The following is a 5,775-nucleotide window of genomic DNA, read 5'->3' as shown; positions in this document are numbered from 1 at the left end:
CACTCGTCGATATGTTTGTAAGAGTGGTGTATTATACCGCACAAGCTTCTCGCTCATCACTATCACTCATGCATCTGTATTGTGTTCTAATTCTTGTTTTGGTTGGGGGGAGTGTAGGACTGACTCGTCGATATGTTTGTAAGACTGGTGTATTATACCGCACAAGCTTCTCGCTCATCACTATCACTCATGCATCTGTATTGTGTTCTAATTCTTGTTTTGGTTGGGTTGTCTGTGATCAATGCTGTCCTACTTGAGTTTGCACTAGACAGTTTAAATTTATCTTATTTTGTCCAACTAAATCTACTTTGGAGCATTTGACAATGATTTCTGTTCACTACCTAGCACACTGTGAAATGTGTTTCTAGTTCTTTAATTATTATATCCAACGGTTTAGTGTGTCTAATTTCTACACTTCTCAGTTAAAAGAACATAAAAGTAAAAGGTAAGATTAGTACTAAAAGTTCTTACTTCACCTTGGATCAGAATACAAACATCTTGACTTTACATGTCTCAGTCTCTTTGAGCAAAGAGAAGCGTACCAGCCTAGCGGCATGCTCTACGCCACGACCGTTCACCGTGCACTCCCGCTTGCCATCGTTGCTAGGACCTCACCCTGGGACGGTGCAACGTCCCTCCAATCCCTCGTGCAGTGTGCGTGATCTCTCGAGCCCAGTTTTCCTGCGATCTGTTGAGGGTGAGACCCCAAGGCTGCATGCCCCATGCAACAGCAATCATGCCAATGCCTTAAACCCTCTTCACCCGCTGGCTGCCGCGCATGACGCCCAATCCGATCGCTCACTTGACAAATACGATGTGATGGGTCTTCCGGCTTACCAGGACGTTACTGCCATTTATCGTGAAAACCAACTTAATAGCACGCCTGTCATGCGTCATAATTCCTACCTGCAGGCCCTCCTGTCCACTCCGGCACCTAGGAATCACGCGATTCCTGCGCAATGCATCGCCTCCACTACATGAGAGAGGACTGCAAAGCCTAAAGATTTGCATCTTAGATGCTTTCGATGCCTAGCCTACAGCCACCGGCGCAAGGATTGTAGAGACCCCATTGTCTGCTGGCTCTGCAGACGTGTGGGCCATGTGGCTTCCTAATGCCACTCCCGACGCGGCTCATCGTCTTCACGCGCTGCCCCCTCCCCCCTTATAATGCGGCCTCCATGCCTACCGCTGCTCCAAGCTCTCCAGCCCGCCCCACTCCTTCAAGCTCTCTTGCCCTGCTTCCTCCTCAATCACATGGTCTCCTCAAACTCAGCTAGAACCTCCTCAATCACATGGTCCTCACATGCAATTGGGTATGCTGCTGATTTGTTGAAATTTGTACAGAGGCCGGAGATCTTGCCAAAGGCTGCAAGGATGGAAAGAGCAGCCACTTCAGCTCGGACAGGGTTCATGAATAGGGCAGCATCATCTGCGTAAAGACTGACTCTGACTGAGGCACTATGATGATTGATTGGACTAAGAATATGTTCCTCAGTAGCTTTGTCAAGGATTCGTTGTAGGGGGTCAATGGCCAGCAGGAAGAGCAATGGCGAGAGCGGTTCGCCCTGTCTCAGACCTTGGCGGTGAAGAAAAGGAGCCCCAGGTACACCATTTAGGATGATCCGCGAAGTGGTAGAGGCGAGCGAGATAGCAATCAGGTCTCTGAATCTTTGGCTGAATCCCACTTGTTTCAGAACATCAAGAAGATAGTCCCACTTAACCGAATCGAATGCTTTTGCAATGTCTAGCTTCAGGAATAAGGTAGGTTTCTTTGCACGGTGTAGACTCTGGATCAGGTTTTGAACATAAAGAAAGTTTTCTTGAATACTTCTTCCCCTAAGGAAAGCACTCTGACTAACCGAGATGATGTGTTGTAACTCAGGACCAACTCTGCTGGCAAGAAGTTTTCCAAGTATTTTTGCAACGCTATGAGTTAAGGTGATTGGTCTGTAGTCCTGTGGTCTGAGGGCATTTTCTTTCTTAGGAATAAGCACGATGTACGCCGTGTTGAGGAGGTTCCATTGTTTGCCATCAAGAGCAGACATCTGGTTGACTGCATTGAGAAGGTCAATCTTGACAGTGTGCCAACATATTTTGAAGAAAGTCCCGATAAATCCATCAGGCCCAGGTGCCTTCTCAGCGGCAATATCAAAAATAGCAGTCTGCAATTCCTCGAGAGTGAAGGGCTAATCAAGGTGGCTTAGATCAGTAGTGGGCATATTGATGTAGTCCCAGTTCAAACACTTTTCAGTTGCTTGGCGTTGCCCCATCAGGGTGTTGAAGTGATCAAATAAAACCCCTGCTTTGTCATTGTGCTCCGTTGCAACTCTACTATCCACATGTAAGAAGGGGATGTGGTTCTTTCTTCTTCGTCCATTTGCTCGCAAGTGAAATAGTCTTGTATTCGCATCCCCGGCTTTGATCCAAATCAACCTGGATCGTTGGTGCCACTTGATCTTGTCAATGGCAGCTAGTGCAAGTAATATGGACTTGAGAAAAACACGCAGCTTTAGTTCCTCAACATAAAGTGGCCGCGATTCTTGTGCGACGTCCAACTGGAAGATCACTTCGGATGCAATATCAGCAGCCAATTTTCTTTCTTTAAGAATTTGCTTGCTCCATTTTCTGAGGCCTTTTGCCGTCCTGGTGAGCTTGATGTGTAGCCTGCGAATGTGATCGGAGCAGGAGAAAGGTTTCTTCCAAAAATGTTCAACGGTTTCTCTGAACCCTATTTGCATTGCCCACCAAGCTTCGAATCTAAAACCAGAGAATCTCTTGTTATTGAGTTTTTTGAGAATTAGAGGGCAGTGGTGAGATATTTCGGTAGACCCAACAAGCATTTGGAAGTCAGGAAATTTAGCCTCCCATTCCTCGGTAACAAGAGCCTTGTCAATCTTTGTCATGGTGCAGTTGAGCCTCTCATTGGACCATGTGAAGCGTCGACCAGTGAGTGGTAATTCTTTGAGGTTGAGATCGTCAATCGCTGCTCTAAAGCTTCGCAGCAGTCTCAGATTGATGTTTTGGTTGCTCTTTTCATCTGCCTTGCTGATCAGGTTAAAATCCCCAAGGATAAGCCATTTCGGAGAGCAAACTGTTTTCAGGTGTCTCATTTCCAGCAAAAAGTTGGATTTCTCATTATCAGCTTGAGGCCCATATACTCCAGTAACCATCTAGTCAAAATTGCAAGAAAGATCCGTGACCATTACAGTCAAAGAGTACATGCCAGAGAGATGCGTAAGATTAGTAATCTTCATATGATCTGCAGATGCAGCGATGAGGATTCCGCCACGGGTACCATCAGCTGGGAGGTATGCAAAGTTGTTGACAAAATGACTCCCCAAACACTCAGAAATAATTTGGTTGTTGATGACGTTCAGTTTGGTCTCCTGGATGCAGACCAGTCCGCATTGATGATTCTGAACAAAATTTGCTACAACTTTCCGTCTAGCAGGGTTGTTTAGCCCTCTAATGTTCCAACTTAAAATGTTGTTATCCATTGGGAAACCAATATCAACCAGCAGCCCTCAACAGAAGGAAGTAAAGAGATGTGCAGCGAGCCGATCAAACTAAACAGGGAACAAATAGTTGTAGGCACACAGCAGTGGGGAGCAGACTTCTTGGGGCTGGACACACATGAAGCTTCACCCATGCAACAGATACTAACTTGTAGTACATAGGATAGGTCATCTATATCAAAAATGACACAGAGCATACAGATGCCAGAACACATAAAAAGGGAGCAGTCATCGCTAGACTGAATACTACTAAAACAACACAGCCACATGGTCTTCAGCAGATAAACTTTTCGAGGTTGCCAGGACTCAGCAGCTAGAGAAATGCAACGACTCCACAATTGACCAACTGATTTCAGGGGGAATGGATACATATGGAAACTTTGAGCAACCTGATCCACGGAATCGGGGCTCACTGTACCGCAGGTCCAGGAGCCGATGCTCGCGGTGCCTTGCTTGCAGCGGCGCAGCTACTGGGCTTGCCGGTGGAGGAGACGAGGGAGGTGACCGCCGCGATGAACTCTGAGCTGACTGGGCGCTTGTACAGGTCCTTGTATTTCTGCAGATCGGCCTCGATTGTCGGTGATTCATCATTGGGGAGCTGGCCATTCTTCTTGAGGAGCACGGATTGTGCCTTGGTCAGTGAGTTGAGTCTGTAGTTGGGCTTGCCGGCAAGGCGCCCACTCCGGCGCTGGTCGTCGGTGAGGGCGTGTTTCTGTGGCAGTGGTGTTGGCGGCGGCGTTGGCAGCACAGGGGTGGGGCAAAGCAAGGTGAACGAGTTGACGAAGCACTGCAGCTGGATCTCTTCAGGGGATGTAGCGATCTCAGGAGGCCCAAAGGAAATGAGGTCCTCCATCACTGGGGCCAGGGAGCCTTGGGCCTCACTTGTGGGTTGCAGAAGTGGCCGGCCCAAAGATCTCTGGGCTTCATTTGTGGGCTGCAGAGAAGACTGTCTCGCCTGGTTCCCCACAGCAATGCAAGGATCAGACACCTCTAGGTCAATCGCAGAGTTGACCGGGGCCAACCCGAACGGAGCCTCATGCGCATGCAGAGCCCTGTCGTCCATGCCAGGGTCATAGGGCGGCAGCACACCTGTTCCCACAGGAGACATGGGAATGGCAACTGCACTCTGTCCATCAGGCAAAGGGGTGGGAACCAGGTTCCCAATCTGCATGCCCGGTGTTGCTGCATCATGCAGAGCCAGATCATCAGGGAGGCCAGCTCTCAGGCCAACGGGCAAGGCTGCCTCGCCAGGGCAGTGCAGCAAGTGGCCCTCAACATGGATAGAGGCGTGGGCGTGCTGTCTCCCGGCCCCATCATCAATTGCAACGTTGACCGGAGCACCCTTTGGTGCACATAGACGGCGTTGCCAGCCAGGGTCGCCGGAAGAGGAGTCACGCATGGAGTCGCCGGCGTTGTCGCGATGGCCTCCGTCGCTGGATCTTCGACCAGAGGCGCGGCTAGGTCCTCCGCCGCCCGGCCTGCCTCTGTCGTTGCCGCCAGATGAGCCGCCGCGGCCGTCGCGACCACCAAAGTTGAGACAAGAGTGCACCGGACGCCTGCCAGTGCGGAGTGCGGGGAAGGTTCCGTCCTCAAAGCGCAGGTCGAGGTGAATCAGAACCGGGTAGACAAGCAGGTTGACAGGGCTAGAGCGCGTCGCCGCGCCGTTGCTGCTCCCCTCCATCAGCTGCCTATGGAAGTCAGCAGAGCTTTGATCCGGCGGCTCCTCGACAGTGAGAGAGCCCCTGGTGGCGGTCTTGGTGGCATCCTACACCCACACCCACGCACAGCAGCAGGCCGACTCCTCGTCGCTATAAGTTTCTTCTTCGATGTGGTCGACGATGGCCGGCGGTGGGAAGAGCTGCTTGACGCCCTCAATCGACCACGCATGCCGTGGCGGGCCCTCCAGGCACACCCTGATCTTGTACGGGTTCCTGATGAGGGTCGCCCCCACTCTTCTAGACCACGCCGAGAGACGCATGACCGGACGGCCGAAGTGCAACGTCACCGTGTCCGAGAGCGCGGTATTTCTCACACGGCGGTCGGAGAACCGTATGAGAAAGTCACCAGGCTCAAAGACAGAGACATGGATGTCGGAGCGAGCAATTCCGAACTGCATGGAGGCGGCGATGGAGACGTCTTGGACGGTGAAGGACGAGCGATTGCCCAGGGTGGTGGCGATGACCGCGTGGTGCTCGAGGTCGCGCTCAGCGTTGGCCAGCGCCGGAGACCAAGCGACCGTAGCGGAGACCATCTGGGGGCG

This window comes from Triticum dicoccoides, chromosome 1A (genome assembly GCF_002162155.2).
Source record: "Triticum dicoccoides isolate Atlit2015 ecotype Zavitan chromosome 1A, WEW_v2.0, whole genome shotgun sequence".
Taxonomy (NCBI): Eukaryota; Viridiplantae; Streptophyta; class Magnoliopsida; order Poales; family Poaceae; genus Triticum; species Triticum dicoccoides.
Note: the sequence above shows the minus strand (reverse complement) of the source record.